The sequence below is a fragment of the Notechis scutatus genome, chromosome 10 (assembly GCF_049901735.1).
Source record: "Notechis scutatus isolate UNSWTSFEM ecotype Mainland chromosome 10, rNotScu1.2, whole genome shotgun sequence".
Taxonomy (NCBI): Eukaryota; Metazoa; Chordata; class Lepidosauria; order Squamata; family Elapidae; genus Notechis; species Notechis scutatus.
This window is the reverse complement of record NC_142018.1, coordinates 10,065,913-10,085,699: the sequence shown is the minus strand read 5'-3', so window position 1 is coordinate 10,085,699 and position 19,787 is coordinate 10,065,913. Positions and strand designations below refer to the sequence as shown.

The following is a 19,787-nucleotide window of genomic DNA, read 5'->3' as shown; positions in this document are numbered from 1 at the left end:
TCCCAGAATTCCTGAGCTAACATGACTGTAGGAGGAATTCTTGGAGTTGAAGTCCACAAGTCTTAAAGCTGTCAAGTTTGAAGAACCCTGCTCTAAGGTAAGGTCTGCCACCAACCTCCTATTCTTCTGCAAGAGCCTGGAGACCTGGCACTGCCGGTTGGCCTGGGGTCCAAATGGGGGAGTTCCAGACCAGAAGTCGCTGCTAGATTGATAGCAGACTCCCTCTGCCCCCTCCCCTTTGCTATCTGCTTTCCACCCATCCATCTACTTGATTATCATACTGATATATTTATTCTTATTGTGTTCCTTTGTCACTGTTCACTTTATTGTTCTATTAGAACACCAGAGTTGGAAGGGACCTTGAAGGCCATTTATTCCAACCCCCTGATGAAACTGGAATATACCAGTTCAGACAAATGGCTGTCCAGTCTCTTCTTAAAAGCCTCCAGTGATGGAGCTCCCACAACTTCCAAAGGCAACTTCTGTTCCATTGGCTGATTGTTCTCACTGTCAGGAAATTTCATTTTAGTTCTAGGTTGGCTGTCTCCTTGGTTAGTTTCCATCTGAAGTATCTTGTCTCGCCTTCTGATGTTTTGGGAAATGTGAACTTCCTCATCTTTGTGGCAGCCCCTCAAATATTGGAACTACTGCTATCATGTCACTCCTAGTTGTTAGTTTGCTTCTGTTCTGTTTACACTCTTCTCATTTTCTTTCTTTTTATTATTGTAAGTTACCTGGAGTAAGTCCTCAGCAAGAACAGGCGGCAAATAAATTTAACAAATAATAATAATATTCATGAGAAACTCCCAGATAATGTCACATTGGTAGAGCTGTTTTGCCTTGGTGGCCATCTACTTTTCACAAAGCTTCATTCATCACCGCTCATCCCTATCAGTGTTCTAGCTATTTATCGTTTGGAATATTTGCATGCTTTATTTTATTTTATTTTTTTAAAAGAAGCACTTTTTCCCATTAATATCAGTGCTACTGTGTTCAATCTTGAGTCCTGTTAAGTCTGGGAGATCGGTTCCGAGTAGATCGGTCCCGGGTAGATCGGGTCGCATTGAGACGCGAGACTCAAAGTGCACATTCAGCTCTTTATTGGATATGCAGTTAGATACAGGACCTGCGCTCAGCGCGGCTTTTCTTATAGAGCCGGCCGGTGGCTCGGCGGCCAATGACAGGGCTTTGAATCTCCCGCGATCGGCTCGGCCAATCGTGGGAGGTTCCTAGCACACCAATCACGGCCGCTCAGTTGACCAATCACGTTGCGGCCCGTGCAGCCCAATCGGATTGCGAGGTTTGGAGAATGCTAATATAGAACAAGTCCCGTTACCTGAGCGGCTGAAATTGTAGTATCCTCAGCTTGCAAAAAAACCCAAAACCTTTACCAAAATCTTGGTGGGATGGGAAAAGGGGTGAGAGAGGAAGAAACCTCTCTCCAGGGGTGCGATTCAAAAAAAATTAGCAATGGGTTCTCTGTTCAGTTGCTGGGTGGGCGTGGCCATGGTGGGCGTGGCATATTTGGCCTTCTGCACCACAGCGGGGTGGGAATGGGGTGTTTTTGCCCTCCCTGGGCTCCCAAGGGTTTTCTTGAGCCTCCGGGAGGGAAAAAACAGCCTCCTGGGCTCCAGAGGTTCTCTGGAAGCCGGAAACGGGCCCATTTCTGGCCTTCCCGAACTTCTAGGAGGCCTGTTTTTCACCCTCCCCAACCCTCCACGTACCCCCTGCACTTACCTGCATCCAAAATGGGCCACGTGGGGACTCCTGGGAGGGCCGGGATGGTGTGGGTGGGGTCAGCCAGGAGTGGGATTTGGGGATTCCACCCTGCCCCTTTCCCTTGAACGGCCTTAAAAATCAGCTGCTTTACAGAGCACGCTCTTAAAATTAAGCTGCCAACAATTTTGTGGTATTTTTATTTCTTATCTAGGAAGAGATCTGTAGATAGTGCCAGAATTTAAAAAAAAAAAAAGATAGAAGAAAAGATCCTTGGAGGAAGACCTAACTGAGTGAAAAATAAATATTCTTTGTAACTTCTCTTTGGATGCAAAGAACTTTCGTTTTCCTAGTAGAGTTGAGTTGAGCAACTGAAAAAAAAAAAAAAAGACAGTTGTCAAAATTTAATCTGATATATTTTGGGGGTTAGAGCGATAGCTCAGAGAAGGAAAACCTCTCTTGATGGACCTGCTAAGTTTTCACAGGGAAAATGGAACCATTTCTGGTTTTAATCCTCAGAAGGTCTGGAAAGTGTCTTCTGGCCAAGGAACACCATTTAAAGAATAATAATCGTGCTTTTCCATAACTAAATGAATTATTTATTTTATTTATTTATTTGATTTGTCAATTGCTTACAAGATAATAGGTATAAGTAAAAACATAGTTATGAATACATGGATACATATAAGCAAAATAAAAGAAACAATAGGACAGGGATGGTAGGCATGTTGGTGCGCTTATGCACTCCCCCTACAGGCCTCTTAGGAAAGGGGTGAGGTCAATAGTAGACAGTCTAAGGTTAAAGTTTTTGGGGTTTGGGGAAGAAACCACAGAGTCAGGTAGAGTATTCCAGACATTGACCACTCTGTTGCTGAAGTCGTATTTCCTGCAATCAAGTTTGGTCCGGTTAACCTTGAGTTTGTATCTATTGTTTGCTCTTGTGCTGTTATGGTTGAAGCTGAAGTATTCATTGACAGGTAGGACATTGCAATGTATGATTTTATATACTATACTTAAATCGGACCGAAGGTGGTGTAGTTCTAGATTTTCTTGGTCTAAAATTTCAAGTCTGGTGGCATAAGGTATTCTGCAACGAGTAGAGTGGTGGGCAGGGAAGCAGTGGTATCTGTATATTATCAGGATTGAAGTTTAGTCTCTTTTTTATCACATTCAAGGGAATATTTTTTAAAATATGTTTGCCAATTTGAGAATTAATATATCTATTCACTTGAAGCCCAAAGTAATACACACAATACAGGTCAAGAAAATGCATAGGACGTAGTAAAATGCAAGCCAAAATGTCATTTGGGGTGCTTTTTGTGCTGACTTCAGATAGAGTGGTCTTACAATGGGATATATATAATCAATACAGATTAGAAAGAAATAGCTCTATTTGTCTCTGTTTATCTGAATGCTGTGAGCAGCCAAAACGGTTGAAGGGAATCAATGGTTTAATCATGGCTTACTAGGGTAGTTCCTAATTGCCCCTCATTCACTTTCAGTTTGGATCTCTCTTTTCTGGAAATTAATTCATTCTTTCTTTCTTTCTTTCTTTCTTTCTTTCTTTCTTTCTTTCTTTCTTTCTTTCTTTCTTTCTTTCTTTCTTTCTTTCTTTCTTTCTTTCTTTCTTAAAAGCCCAGATTGTTCGATGCTGAACATTATTTGTTTGAATGTGTTATATATTTGATTGCAAGGGGTTTGTTTTACCTGATGCTCCGATGAGATGAATAGCCAACTTTTGGCTCTTTGCATCTGTGTTTTGTTTTATTTTTCCTTTTACATTAGAATGTAAGCTTCTGGATCTTTCCTCCTGCCTCTTTCCACCAGCGTGATTTCCCTAGAGAGTCATTAACATTCAGCTCACACTACCAGTCACCTACACCGTTGAACTTGCTATCAAATAACCTTCAAAACATGACTAGTTATTATATGTCATAGGCCAGATTTATGATAAATTAACTTTGAAAGAAGCCCTGGATCTTGAGGTGTTTCTCCCATTCCCTTCATATGGGCTTTGTTTCTAATTAACATTTATTTGCCATTTCCTTTGGGTTTAATTTTTAAATTGGTTAGCTTTACTCTTTCCCCATCTTTTATGCTGGTTTCTAAGGTGGGTTTTTCGCTTCCCTTTGCTCAGATAAGTCCTCTTCTTAAATAACATTTCATGATAATATTCTCAATCTGTTTTGGGGAGCTGGCGGAGGAGGAAGGTATGAAGAATTCCATACAGTTAGTCCTCGACTTATAACAGTTCATTTAGTGACTGTTCGCAGTGACAAGAGCACTGACTGTTTTTCACATTTATGACCGTTGCAGCTTCCCCATGGTCACATGATCAAAATTCAGATGCTTGGCAACTGGCTCATATTTATGACGGTTGGAATATCCCGGGTCACGAGATTCCCTTTTGTGACCTTCTGACAAACAAAGTCAATGGGGAAGCCAGATTTGGTTAACAAGCTTGTTATTAACTTAACAACTGCAGTGATTGACTTAACAACTGTGGCAAGAGAAGTCATAAAATGGGACAAAACTCACTCAAATGATTCACTTAACAACATAAATTTTTGGGCTCAATTTTGGTCATCATTCAACCTGTACTTTCCCAGTTGCTCTTCACAGGATTTAAGGGCATTCAGAAGTTTTCCTTAATGGCTCAACTTTAAGGAAAAGGTAAAGGTCCCCTTACACATATGTGCTAGTCATTTCCGGCTCTAGGGGGCGGTGCTCATCTCCATTACAAAGCCGAAGATCCTGCGCTGTCCGAAGACATCTCTGTGGTCATGTGGCTGGCATGACTAAACGCCAAAGGCGCACAGAACGCTGTTCCCTTCCCACCAAAGGGGTCCCTATTTTTCTACTTGCATTTTTTACGTGCTTTCGAACTTCTAGGTTGGCAGAAGCTGGGACAAGTAACAAGAGCTCACTCCGTTATGCGGCGCTAGGGATTCGAATTGCCAAACTGCAGACTTTTCTGATCGACTAGCTCAGTGTTTTGGCCACTGAGCCACCATGTCCCGGACTCAACTTTAGTAGATATTAAAATAATTACAATTATTGTTTTGGTAACCGTCTTGGGCTTGATAATAGTATAATAAAGGGATCTAAGAATGCTCAGGAAATCTTTTAGACATAGAAGCTCTTGACTTGGGGAACTAAAACAGTTCCATTGTAATTCGATGCAGTTCTCCTACGTTTAACAAAAAACTTATAAGCTCTATTAATCACTACACTAACTTTATCAGAGAATGAGAAAAGCTCTTCTATAGTTTATGTTTTGAGAATTAGGTGCAACTATGATAGGAAGGCAGGACCAGAGGCCAACGTTGTGATGCAAACAGTCAAGTCCGACCTAAGCGTAGTACATAAAATTATCCATTGCAATGTCTTATCTGTTAATGACTACTTCAGCTTCAACCACAACAATACACGAGCACACAATAGATACAAACTCAAGGTAAACTGCACTAAACTCAATTTCAGGAAATACGACTTCAGCAACAGAGTGGCCAATGCCTGGAATGCACTACTTGACTCTGTGGTTTCTTCCCCAAACCCCAAAAACTTTAACCTTAGACTGTCTGCTGTTGACCTCACCCCATTCCTAAGAGGTCAGTAAGGGGCGTGCATAAGTGCACCAACCGTCCCTGTCCTAATGTCTCCCTTTTATTTGTATCCATTTCATGTATTTATAATCATGTTTATACTTATACCTCTTATCTAATACATGCTTGACAAAATAAATAATAAATAAATAAAAGATAGATAGATAGATAGATAGATAGATAGATAGATAGATAGATAGATAGATAGATAGATAGATAGATAGAGTCTTGGAACCAAAAGTGTTAGGAACAGATGGTCAAATCTGACCTGGATCTCCAGTCAATATCTAGAATGATGAGGAAAGTCAAGTCTAGACTGTATTTTGTATGTGTCCCAGGCAAACCGTTCAACCAGAGAAGCCATGAGTAAAATAAAATATTAGGTGATTTCCTTCTGAGATTTTATTTTTATTTCTGGTATTTTATTTTTACTGACTCATCGCTTCATTCAAGTACTACATGTCCCATTCAGCTGCACTCAGCATTTTGAGGTCAAATAAGGTATCATAGCTAAATGGAAGGCCAAAGGTCAACAAGTCCATCAGGGCCTCCTTAACCTCATTATCAGAAATCTATCTCTTACTATTAAGTGATGGCTTTTCTCCAAATAAGGATAGGTACATACAATAGGAACCTGTTTCACATTATAACCAGATAATTGGTGTCTGGCTGAGCATTGTTTATGCTGAATAGCAGTGCCTCTTCTGAGGTTCAGTCATTCCCAGACTAAATTTGGAGCCCTCTCAATGTGAAGATGGCACTCTACTATTGGGAAATGCCCCTTTTCCAGAGGTGGCATTCAGTAGGTTCTGACCAGTTCTGGAGAACCAGTAGCAGAAGGTTTGAGTAGTTCAGAGAACCAGCAAATACCACCTCTGACTGGCCCTGCCAACCCCATCTATTTTCTGCCTCCTGAGTCCCAGCTGATTGGCTGGGTCTTCTTTTGTTGCCCTGCACAGGAGAATGGAGCTGGAAAGCAGGCTAGTGGGGTGGGGAGGGAATGGGGATTTTGCAGTATATCCTTCCCCTGCCATGTCCACAGAACCAGTAGTAAATTTTTTTGAATCTCACCGCTACCCTTTTCCAAATGATACCTACAGCCAGGAACTGTTGAATCAGTCCAATTCAGTGGTGGGATTCAAAAGTTCCCACCACCGGTTCTGTGGGTGTGGCTTGGTGGGCGTGGCTGCGGGGGGGGATCATGTGACTCATCTGCACACACGTGCGCCAAACGCATGCTTTGCACATGCATTAAAACAGTAAAAACTAAGCTACTAAGCGCCTCTCAGCTGCTTAGCACAGCAATTTGATCTGCTGCGCCAAATAGCTAAGAGGTTAAAAAGGACCTAGGATCAGGGGCCCAACTGCAGAGTATCGGAGAGACTGAGAGCAAACCGGTTCTCTGCCGACTGTTCTTCAGTGCTACCGGTATGCCAGAACCAGGCCAAACCAGTAGAATACCACAATTGGTCCAACTGGCCAAGCATTATGGACTATAACACCGTCAGAATAGCTCCAATGGACCAGGGCCAGGGATGACTGTAGTCCAGAGTTGGTGACCAATGAAGAGTTTCTGGGGAACTTGCAGATGGAGACATCTCCTCTATTTCCCTGGATAGACCTGCCCTCCATGAATTTATCCGGTCCTTTAGAAAGCCAGAAAAAAAGAAAAAGAAAAGAAAAAAAAGGAGGAAAGTGTTATATTCTGGGCATGGGTGCAAGTAATTGAGACGAGTCAGTGACTTAGTGAACTTCAACTCTTTATTAAGGATCAGAAATAGAGAGCCAAAACCCTTGGGCAGCAGTAGCCCTTTTATAGAGCTAGCTACTGACCTGTTAACCAATGACCTGTGTCCACATGCTTAACTTTTGCCCAATGAAAGATGTTAAACTAATAGCCAATCAGGTTGCTCCGTGAGGACCAATCCCAGTTCGCTATCCAAGGGCCAATCCAAAGTGCAGGATTTCAAGCCTGCTTACCATAATGTTAATAAGTTTTATTAAATGGTTTTTTGTTAGTTCATAACAGAAAGTGCAGCTGGCATTTCTAGGTCTTCCGAATAAGGTCTGAGGGGAGGTCTTTCCGGGGTCTTAAAGGACTAAACGTTTATCTGATGGGGATGAATTGATGAGCAGGAGGGGAAAAGGAATCCATAATCCTTCTGGCTTTGATGCGTCCCCCCCCTCCCGCCCAGATCTGGTGTGTTGCTTAAGATACCCCAGAAACTGGTATAAATAGCTGAAAATGGGAGATAATTCTTTTTAAAAATGTCATCTGAGGAAGAAGAAAGACATGTTGGCTATGATATAGACTCTCTCTCTCTCTCTCTCTCTCTCTCTCCATGTGTGTATATGTAAGTTTTGCTTAAAATGATAAATTAGGCCAGTCATCCTCTGAGAAAAACAGATATTTGCTTTTTTCTATTGCCAGTTTTGATTTTTAATGCTAGAATCCACCTTTTCTTCCTTCCTTCCTTCCCTCTTTCTCTTCTTTCCTTCTCTTTATTTTCCTTCCCCCCTTTCCCTCCTTCCTTCCCTCTTTTTCTTCTTTCCTGCTCTTTATTCTCCTTCCTTCCTTCCTTTCCTTCCTTTCCTTCCTTCCTAGCTTCCCTCCTTCCTTTCCTCCCCTTTTTCCCTTCTTTCCTTCTCTTTATTTTCCTTCCTTCCCTTCCTCCCTTCCATCCCTTCCTTCTGTCTTTCCCTTCTTTTCTTCTCTTTATTTTCCTTCCTTCCTTCCCCTCCCTCCCTTCCATCCCTTCCTTCCTGTCCTTCCTTCCTTCCTTCCATCCATTTATTTTCCTTCCTTCCCCTTCCTTCCCTCTTCCTTCCTTCCTCTCCTTCTTTCCTTCTCTTTCTTTATTTTCCTTCCTTCCTTCCTTCCTCCTTCCTTCCTTCCCTTCCTTCCCTTCCTTCCCTTCCTTCCTTCCTTCCTTCCTTCCTTCCTTCCTTCCTTCCTTCCTTCCTTCCTTCCTTCCTTCCTTCCTTCCTTCCTTCCTTCCTTCCATTCCTCCCTTCCTTCCCTCAATATTTTGTTCAGAGCTAATGCAAGGCTTCATTCTGTCAGCTGGCAAGATAGAGATATATACTTGTGTTAATTACCAACATTTCTCCTGCTGCTCATAATTCTGCTTGCTTCACCAAAAAGCTCTTCAGAGAACAGTAGCCCTCCCTTTGCACTTTCTTTGGAGGTTTAAAGGTTGTCAGAGGTATAAATGAACTTTGCTGTAGAGCTTTCAACTGTTCTTTATAGAAGAAGCAGTGACAGTAACTATTTGGAATCTGGCTCTTCTTCCTCAGCCTAGTATCTACTACATGCTCTGGGTGATAACTTTATCCTTGACCACAAACCATGTTTGGGAGGAAAATATGGGTCTAATGTGTCCATCACTACTATATTTGAAGCAAACAATTTACAAATTAACCACCCTGGATAACAATTCACATTGCAGCCTTGGTCAGAAGGGCCCAGCAGAGATTATACAACCTGAGGCTTCTCAGAAAACAACAACTGAATGGAAAACTGCTGGTGACCTTCTACCGCTGCACCATAGAGAGTATTTTAACACTGCACCTCTGTATGGTTTGTACCACAGTGGCAGATAGGAAAGCACTCCAGAGGGTTGACGTCATTGCCCAGAAGATCATGGGTTGCCCTCTCCCCTCTTTGGAAGAGCTTTATAGCTCCCGCTGCCTTAAGAAAGTTCAAAACATCCTCAAAGATCCATCTGGGCACCTTTTTCTTTTGAACTATTACCACGGTACAGGATAATAAAAACAAGGACAAATAGGCTGAAAAACAGCTTCTAACCCAGGGCAGTAGCTCTGTTGAATTCTTCTGTATAGTGCAGTGTTGGTGTGGTGTTGGGGTTTTCGGTTCAATATGTGGAGGGTGAAGAATGTGTGTTTGTGTTTGTTTTCAAGGTCATGATGTGCACTGAAGATGGTGTTTGATTTCGTTGTACGAGGTGCAATGACAATAAAGTAAAGTAAACTAATTCCACTAGGCACCAAGAACTTTCTCAATGAAACAATAACAAAAACAAGCATTTGATGATAACAAAGGAATTATCTGGCCTGTAAATGGTAAACACTGTTTTCTCCAAGCAATTTCTAAACAAAATATTTTGTTTGTAGTTTATACAGGTAGTCCTTGACTTATAACAGTTCATTTAATGATTGTTCAAAGTTACAATGGTGCTGAAAAAAGGGACTTATGACCGTTTTCACACTTAACAACATTGCAACATCCCCGTAGTCACATGATTAAAACTCAGACGCTTGGTAACTGGTTCATATTTAGGACAATTGCAGAGTTCTGGGGTCATACGATCTCCTCTTGTGACCTTCTCACAGGCAAAGTCAATGGAGAAACCCAGATTCAGTTAACAACCAGGTTACTAAGTTAACAACTGCAGTGATTCACTTAACAATTGCATCCAAAAAGGTCATAAAATGGGGCAAAACTCACTCAAGAAATGTTTCACTTAGCAACATAGATGTTGGGCTCAATGGTGGTTGTAAGTTGAGGTTATGCCTGTAATATAAACACACACACACAAAAAACCCAATAGTAGGAGGGGGGGAAAAACGGAAGGAAAAAGTGTAGGGAAAGGGGAAAAAGGAAAGAAAAGGCATTGACTTCCAACTCTCTTTGGTGCAGTAGAATAAGATAATAACATCCAACCTCAACTTTTTACTTTTACATAATGGTATAAACAAGCCATTTCTATAACAGCAAACCTATCTAATTGGTAAACCCCAAATCAAAGTATCATGTTTTTTCCACCTCAAGCAAAAAGTCCAAAAACGGTTTAATCAAAGCAGTCAATTTAGCCATCTCTGTTAACTCCAATTTATAAACAAAGTAGCCAATAACCTGGCGTTGCCTGGGTATTTATTTCTCCCAAACCTGTATTAGACAGAAAAATCCTGTAGTCAACACTCACACTGTTGTACTGTCTCTCGCGCAGCATCGCAAGTCTTCTATTCTTCTCCTCAGGAGTTTCTTATGTACACTGGTGTTTCATTTTTTTGATTGCGCTTGGCCAATCGCCTGACGTTTCCTTGGAGGGCTGAGAGAGAGCCCCCTTGTGGAGTACTAGAGTGCTGTGAATCCGTTACCATGGCAAGTCCACTGTGCTGTACAGTAGAAGCCATTTTAAGGCACACACCCCTGAGAGGTGTTAGGGATGTCTTAACCCCCACAGTATTTGTTTCCAGAGGGTAAGTCATCTGTGTGCCAGGTTTGGTTGAAATTGCTCAAGGCATTCCAGAGTTATGCTGGAACATACACACACAGAGCCACGCACATAGTCGTTTTTATATGTATAGATTATTGACAATGACAGTCATTCACTGATACTGCTTGATTTACAACTGAGTGAGACCCAAACATTTAGAGCTAGATACTGTACACCTCCCAATGACACCAACTTAAGAACATCTCATGCTACCTCCAACTACCAGAAGCCAATTTGTACTGCGTGTAAAACTATGTTTTTCTCTCTATGAATCTATGTCTTCGCTAGGTTGGTTTTCACCATTAAAAGATTGAAGAGAATCCAGAGAGATGCTAATGTCAAGGTTCCAAGTAATACATCCCATTCAATAAGAACTCCGAGGCAGGCAAATTCCTCAAAGAAGATTTTATTGGGATTTATCAAATTGGCAATGTTCCTGATGGAAAACCAGCTCTAAGTTTCCGCCAGTTTTACACCCAGTTAAAAGTAAAACTTTGACACTTGCCCCCAGAGTCACCAATCACATGGACCAATCAGCATACAGTCCAGTTGCTAGGTGACCTGTCTCCACCCTTCAGACACCTGCACCAATGTCCTTGGTTCCCAGAGGAAAGAATTTTATTTTGGCCACAGCACCCCAGCTATCTCTACATCTCTCTACATCTCTACATCAGCTACACATCTGTCTCTGGCTCCTCTCCAGGCTGTGTCAACCCTGAAGCCATGAGAAGAAGAAACTCCCTAGAGAAAAGCTACAAAAAAGGAAATGGCCACAGTTCAGCCAACTTCAGGGTTGACAGCTAATATGTAGAAAGCTGTTTATACTAGGTGAGATTACTCTTAGAACTTAGAAATATTATTTGTATTGCCAGGTGTTTACAAAGCTTATTCTAACATTAATGAAGAATGGTGTCTGATCTTGACTCCTCTCATTATTTGGCTCTAAAGATGTCAAAAAGTTTTCAGTGCCAAGGCTATTAATTGTCTATTGTGTTGACAATTGATTTTGAATCCACGGACTGTCTTTTTAATCATAACTGTTCCAAAACAACTGATCTTGTCTGTCTGCGCTTGGTACAACCTACTTAATTATCTGTTCAAAAGTATTTTTTTCTGTCAACCTTTGCATCTGAATCTCCTAATAGGAAATCCAGTGCAAATACAGGCAAGCAACGTATAGCACATTCGTGTAAACGAGTGACTCAAATATATAAACTGATCCATGATCCAGTGCAGAATTAGGAATATAGCAATCTATGAAAATCAAGGGTTTATTGAATTGCAGAATCCAAAGCTGGAACCAATGGGGTTTAAAGGAGATGTAATTCTTGAGGACGAGCGAAGCTATTGTTTGCAAACCAGGTTTAGTCCACTTTGAATAAAAGCAGTTATTTGAATGGTGGTTTCTTCCAAAATGGGCTCATTTATTTAAGAAAATGTATATGGCTGCCCTACCTAGTGACTCTGGGTGCAAGGATAAAAAAACCCAATAGAAAACAATAGAAAAGCAATAATTTCCCGCCCACCCCTGCTGACAACAATCAAGTGAGCCACTTGATAGGCTTCATCCCACTCTGGGGTCCCCAGGCCCACTGACAAAACCAAGTCTTGAGAGCACAGGTGGTATTCAGCCGGTTCTGACCAGTTCTAGAGAACCGGTAGCGGAGATTTTGAGTAATTCGGAGAACTGGCAAATATCACCTCTGACTGGGCCCGCCCCCATCTATTCTTTGCCTCCAGAGTCCCAGCTGATTGCCTGGATCTTCTTTGGTTGCCCTGCACAGGAGAACGGAGCTGGAAAGCAGGTTAATGGGGTGGGAAGGGAATGGGGGATTTTGCAGTAACCTTCCCCTGCCACGCGCACCAAGCCACGCTCACCGGTAGTAAAACAATCTGAATCCCACCACTGCTTCAGGGTCTTCAAAAGTGTGTCAAAATGGAGGCCAATCTTATCTTTCTTTCTTTCTTTCTTTATTTATTTATTTATTTGATTTGTCAATTGTTTACAAGATAATAAGTACAAGTGTATACATAGTTGTGAATATATGAAATGGGTACATATAAGAAAAATAAAAGAATAAGAGAAACAATAGGACAGGGACGGTAGGCACGTTGGTGCGCTTATGCACGCCCCCTACAGACCTCTTAGGAAAGGGGTGAGGTCAATAATAGACAGTCTAAGGTTAAAGTTTTTGGGGTTTGGGGAAGAGACTACAGAGTCGGGTAGAGTATTCCAGACATTGACCACTCTATTGCTGAAGTCGTATTTCCTGCAATCAAGTTTGGTGCGGTTTACTTTGAGTTTGTATCTGCTGTGTGCTCTTGTGTTGTTATGGTTAAAGCTGAAGTATTCATTGACAGGTAGGACATTGCAATGTATGATTTTATATACCATGCTTAAGTCGGACCGAAGGCAGCGTAATTCGAGGTTTTCTAGTTTTAGAATTTCGAGTCTGGTGGCATAAGGTATTCTACAACGGGTAGAAGAGTGGAGAACTCTTCTTGTGAAATACTTCTGGACTTTCTCAATTGTGTTAATATCACATACGTAATAAGGATTCCAGACTGATGAACTGTATTCGAGTATTGGTCTAGCAAATGTTTTGTATGCTCTGGTTAGTAGTGAGATATTACCAGAGAAAAAGCAACGTAGGATTAGGTTAACAACTCTTAATGCCTTTTTGGCTATGTAGTTGCAGTGGGCTCTAGCACTTAGATCATTAGAGGTGAGTATTCCCAGGTCCTTTACAGAGCTTGGGTCATCAACAAGATCTTGACTATTCAGCTTGTATTTTATTTTCTGATTTTTTTACCAATATGTAAGACAGAGCATTTATTTGTTGAGATTTGAAGTTGCCATATGTTAGACCATTCAGATACATAGTCTAGGTCTTTTTGTAGAGAAGTAGTATTGTCTGTGGTATTGAACAGCTTTACATCATCAGCGAAGAGAACGCAATTGCTCTTGATATGATCACAAAGGTCGTTTATGTAGATTATGAAGAGAGTTGGTCCTAGAACACTGCCTTGGGGAACACCACTATTGACAGGTACTGGATTTGATAGGGCGTTCCTGATTTTGACCATTTGTTGTCTGTTTGACAGGAATGCTTCTATCCAGTTATTCAGTTGTCCAGAGATACCATAAGATTTTATTTTTAGGAGTAGTTTGTCGTGTACCACTGAATCAAAGGCTTTGCAGAAGTCTATGTAGATTGCGTCTATTGCTTTGCCCTGGTCGAGTTGTGTAGTCCATATGTTTTTGCAGTGTAAGAGTTGCAGATTACAGGATAGTTTTTTCTGAAACCAAATTGTTTATTGGAGAGTAGGTTGTTTGTCTCTAAATGGAGGATGATGGATTGGTTAATAATTGATTCCATGACTTTACAGGTGACGCAGCATAAGGAGATTGGTCTGTAATTTTCAACTAGGCTTGGGTCTCCCTTTTTGAAGATAGGGATGACTGTGGCTTGTAACCATAGGTTAGGCAAGGAGCTGGTCCTGAAAGATTTTTCAAAGATTATGCTTAGAGGTTTGGCTATGGCAGTGGATAGCTTTCTTAAGAAGTAGGCACATATTCCATCCGGTCCAATAGATAGAGATGGTTTTAGGTTGCGTAGTGCTTTTTCAACGTTGTCTACTGTAAAATCGATATGTATTAGATCATTGTTGTTATCTGTGATACGGCTAGGAAACATTGGGCATGATCCATTACTGTTTACAAACACTGAGCCGAAGAATGTGTTAAAGATGTTGGCTTTAATGGTGTCGTCGCTGCAGTCTTTACCATCGGGTCCTATCAAGGAGGGATGGACCTTGAGTCTTTTAGTTTGTTGTTTACAAAATTGTAAAAAGCACGGGTGGAATTGGTGCTTAGAAGGTTTTCCTCTTGTTTAATGTGATAATTGGTGCATTCGGTCTTTATCTGGTGGCATAGATTTTTGTATCGGTTTTTGAAATTAGCAACGTGACCAGATTTGTTTTTCCATGAGTGATCTCTTTTTGGATTGAAGTTTCCTTATTGATATGGGTAATCTGCTTTTTGTTTTGTTTTGGAGTTGTTGTTGGAACATATAGTTTGATGACTCTTTTGACTTCAAGTAAAAAATGTTGTAATGGTCTTCAACAGTATTGCATCCAGTGAATAGAGATTGCCAATCGAGGGATGAGAGATCGTTATCTATAAGATCATAGTTGCCTTTTTGAAGTTACAATTAGGGATGACATCATTGTGGTGATTTTTGTGTGGACGTATGTTGAGGCAAAAGTCAATCATATTGTGGTCACTACTGGAAAAGGGTTCTTTGGTTTGTATTCCGTAAATTAAATTCAAACTATTGCAGAAGATGAGATCGAGGCAGTTGTTCAGTCTAGTGTTGTTGGTTACTAGTTGTTCAAGACCTAGATTTGTAATAGCATTGTAGAAGGTTGTGTGTATGATTTCAGTTGTACAATTATTTAGGGTCCAGTCGATATGAGGTAGATTGAAATCTCCAAGAAAGATAAAAGGGTATGGGCAGGATGTAGCCCATGTTAGTAGTGTATTTAGCTTGTTTACATGTTCGATGTCATAATCAGGTGCTCTGTAACATAGTAAGAATCGAATTGTGATATTTAAGGATAGTTCACAGATGATGGTTTCAGGAAGGGCAAGCTCCTGGGTAACTTGGATATTTTTAGATGTAAGGATTTTTATAGAATATAGCAACACCACCTCCTCGACGATTTTCACGATCTGATCGGTAAACATGATAGTCTCTTACTGTGGTAATGGAGTTGGGGAGAGATGCATTGAGCCATGTTTCACAGACAAATATAATGTCGAAGTTAGCCATATTTAAGAGGATGAGAAATTCAGGTATTTTATTCACGAGGCTTCTTGCATTGAGTAGTTTGCATTTAAGTCCGGCAGCAGTTGGGATTGAGGTAGTTGGGGGCGTGCGTGCCTAGTCTTGGGTGATGGTGGGTGGTGGGTAGTTTTGGGTGATGGTGGGTGGTGGTAGGTGGTTGAGGTAGGGTGGTGGTTGAGGGTAAAGTTGGGTATTGGGTTGCGTGTCTTACTTTTGATACAGTCAGCATGGTAGTCAATGTACAGGTCCTTCTCTCCATTGTCTAGACGGGTTTTGAGTTCGATGCGGAGTGCACGGGAGTGCACGGGAGCGGGCACGTTGCTGTATGGTTAAGTCAGGGTGGTTGGTGTTGGTTTTGGCGAGTGAGTTTATAGTGTAAATGAGTTTATGTTTGCTTGATTCATTTTTGCAAATGATCCTGCACAAGCGTGGGGCCACAGAGCCGTCTCTATTTTTGAGCTCTCGGTCAATGCGGGAAATGTCAAGTATTTCATCACCGGAGATGGTTGATGCTTGGTAATCTCTGATGATGTTTCGGACAGTTGTGATGTCATCATTGACAATGCTGTCTTCTAGTCCAAATAAGATGGCGTTTGGACGTTTCCGTTCACGCTCAACAGCTTCTCTGATGAGGATTGCTGAATGTGATGTTCCACAGGGAGGGAATCACCACAGAGAAGGCCCTTCTTCTTGATCCTGCTAGATGGACCTCCTTAGGAGAAGGGACACATAGCATCCCCTGCCTTCCTGCTTTGGTGGGTCAGGTAAATGTAACTGGGAAAAGATGGTTCTTCAAATAACTTCCTGTTCCTTCTCAATAGAAAAAAAAAAATCAAGCACTGCTTATTAGGAAAAATCGTTCTTTCAAAAAGTCTGCAATAGATTTCTGCAGTCCTTAGTCATCTCTGCCAGTTAAATCGTCAAAACTTGGCAATGCCTGCCAGGAAATATAGCCTTTGCTTGAACTTTTAAATGATGATTTGATGACGGAGAGTAACAGTCCTTTACAGCTGGCTGAAGAAGGCTTCATAATTCTGCTAATGCCCTTTGCGATAATGCCAAGAAGAACAAGACTCAGATTGCATTGCAGCTATCCTGTGAAATTAATTTGGGTAGTTTAGGAATGTCTTTTCAATGTATGTCCTTGGTTGAAGAACTGTGTGCTTTGCTGCGAGATGGTGGCCCTCTTTTATTGTTCGTACAGCTTGGGGAGGAACAAGTATGGAGCATTGAGTGAGACCAAGAACAATTGTCTTACTACCAAGATTAGATTAGCCAGCTATATCTGCCAAAGGAGTTTCTCCAGGCCATGGAAATGTGAATACTCCGTTGGATAGTGGGCATCTCCCTTCCTGACCACATCACAAATGACACCATTCAACGACATTTTGGTGTGGCACCAATTATAGAAGATGAGAGAAGACTGGCTTCTCTGGTATGGATGTGTCCAAAAAGCAGCACCTTCCACCATGGCCAAGACCGCCTACTAACTAAAAGTCAATGGCCAGTGATCTCGCGGGGTCCAAGAAGGAGGAGGAGGAGGAGGAGGAGGAGGAGGAGGAGGGGATGATGATGATCTGCCAAAGGAGTGACAGATGTTCCAGCTAGATCTCCCTCACCTATCTCCATGTCCCATGTTGTCGTGGCTCATGTGGCTAAATGTACACATTGTTACAATGGATGTGCTAGACTTTAGAAGACGGTGATAAGAAAATAAACGCCTCATCCCCACCCCTTTCTTCTCTATCTTAGTAGGTGAAGATTTGCTAGATTTTACTGAATGAATATTCTCCTGGAAACACTGATGAAAACATCTTGACTAGCAATGCACATCTTCATTTCAAGGTTTTCTGCTGCCAGATGCACCAAGGAGAAATAATTAGTTTTGAACAATTACAGCATTAGGTGTTAAAAGGACAGCTCTAGTCTGAGTGTTCAAAATCAATTGTCAAAACAATATAAAATTAATAACTCCATAATTCTAACCTCTTTTCTTTTTTTGGGGGGGGGGGGTACCTTCACAGGCAAGAGGAATTGAATGGTTTAAAATCAGGTGCCAGATTTCATTAGTGTTGGGTTTTGCTTTACCGTGAGCAGCTTGTAACAAGAACGATACTCCGCAAACAATGCTAATACAGTTGATGGGTTTTGCTTCATGTTCTCTTGCTTTTGGAATGGTTGGAACATTGTGTGACCGTGTGATGCGCAGGTATAATGAACAGGTATAGTATAGGTAGTACCTGGCTCAATAGTAGTAACTGTGAGAGGGGTCTTGGAGTCCTAGTGGACATCATTTAAACATGAGCCAGCTGTGTGTTGCAGTTGCCAAAAAAGCCAACACAGTTCTAGGCTGCATAAACAGAGGGATAGGATCAAGATCACATGAAGTGTTAATACCACTTTATAAGGCCTTGGTAAGGCCACACTTGGAATATTGCATTCAATTTTGGTCGCCATTGGTGTAAAAAAAATGTTGAGACTCTAGAAAGAGTGCAGAGAAAAGCAACAAAGATTATTAGGGGACTGGAGGCTGAAACATATAAAGAATGGTTGCTGGAATTGGGTACGTGTAGTTTAATGGAAAGAGGGATTGGGGGTGACATGATAACAGTGTTCCAATATCTCAGGGGGTGCCACAAAGAAGAGGGAGTAAAGCACCTGAGGGCAGGTCAAGAAGCAGTGGTGGAAACTAATCAATGAGAGAAGCAACCTAGAACTAAGGAGAAATTAGGTTAATGAATTAGTAATTAATTAACCAGTAATTAACCAGTAGAACAACTTGCCTGCAGAAGTTGTAAATGCTCCAGCACTGGATGTTTTTAAGAAGAAATTGGACAACCATTTGTCTGAAATTGTATAGAGTTTCCTGCCTAAACAGGGGGTTAGACTAGAAGACCTCCAAGGTTCCTTCCAACTCTGTTATTCTGTTCTGTTCTGATGCCACCAGTTGCCTAATCTGCTCTAATGAGCTTGCAGAAATCTGGCAGCAGAGATACTTGGGTCATTCTTTCTCCCCTTCCTTAGCACTTCTAAATCCATAGAGAGGGAAAGTAAGTCAAAGTTGGCAAAAGATAAACTCTCTTTTGAGTTGAGCTTATCTCCTGATAACTTCATAAACTGTCAGGTGTGAAAGACCAGGTCCACACTGAAGGTCTAATTAGACTGATATATTGCTAATCCTCCTGTGCCAGGAATCTTATCAACTAACAGTTGGCACTTGCTTGGAATTAGATAAGGGTCAATGAAATTCAAGAGGAGGTTGGACTTAGTTGTTTATGGCCGTATAAGGATTCTAGACTGATTCCTCTTTCATCTCTGCCCTCAATTTCTGTTGCTCCTTCTCCTCCATAAACACACCCATGCAATATTCTTGGAAAACTGCGTGGAAGTTTCTTGCTATGCAGTTTACCCCACATTTTTACACCACTTTTTAGATTTTCTGGCAGTGCACATTCTTCAAAATATTGAATGGAATTTTCCCTTGGTATTAATGGAACTATAAGAAACCAAAGAGGTGGTAGATACCCAGGAGAAGATTTTCCCAGGAAAAACAGTCCAATCAGTGCTGAAACCCCAGAACCCTTACCGCTTCTATAAGATTAGTTTCACTACTTTTTTTTTTTTTTTTGGGGGAGCTGTATGGAAATATGGAATAGGAGAGGTAATCTGATTGTCTCCCACCTCACAGAGTAATGTTTCATCCATCAGTGTCCACCAATTAATTGATTTTGTTGGATTTTAATTATGTTGGTAAACTTCAATTTATGACCCTTTGAATCATGGCAAAGATTATTATCTTGAAACACTAGGAAGATTGAGAAAGAGAAAGGTGGAGGATTGGACTCTACATGTAGTTGTCCTAATGTACCATCTGCAAACCTTTTATGATGTCTAAACCCTTATTTGGTCTTTTTGCTAAAATTCGGAAGAATAGAGGTGCTGTGTTTAAATTTTTATTTTAGAAGGCAGACGAGGTACAAGTAAAAAAAACTGCCTTCCCTCTTCCTTGTCCTCTTTATGTAGAGCCAAGCTAGAACACATCCTAAAACCACACATAGATGCTGCAAATGGGGCAGCCTTGTGTGTCTTTGTGGTCCATTTGTTTGACTTCTGTTTATAGAGATTCTTTATAGCAGAGCTTGGCAAAATGTGTGTTTATGGTCTCAAGAGCCCAGCAGATCATTTAACTGTCATTTCTTTGATTAACCTTCACCTGACCTTGCTCCCTTAGGCAACGGTACTTCTCTTTGTTCTGCCTCCTAAAATATGAGTCTCACTCAGGTAGACACATCTCTCATTAAAAGAAATTCCCATGTAATTTCCATAGATGTTTTCACATGCTTTGAGCCGAGGTTGTCTCTCTATGTAGACAATGG

At 41.3% G+C, this 19,787-nt stretch overlaps 1 long non-coding RNA gene across 1 annotated transcript in view; it reads left to right on the top strand.

Annotated features, from left to right (window-relative positions):
• The window catches only part of LOC148129749 (uncharacterized), a 73,843-nt gene that overhangs the window by 33,705 nt on the left and 20,351 nt on the right, over positions 1-19,787 (top strand). Inside the window, exon 2 of the long non-coding RNA XR_015750715.1 lies at positions 10,850-11,389. This is a non-coding gene — a long non-coding RNA (uncharacterized LOC148129749). The remainder of the gene's footprint in view (positions 1-10,849; positions 11,390-19,787) is intronic.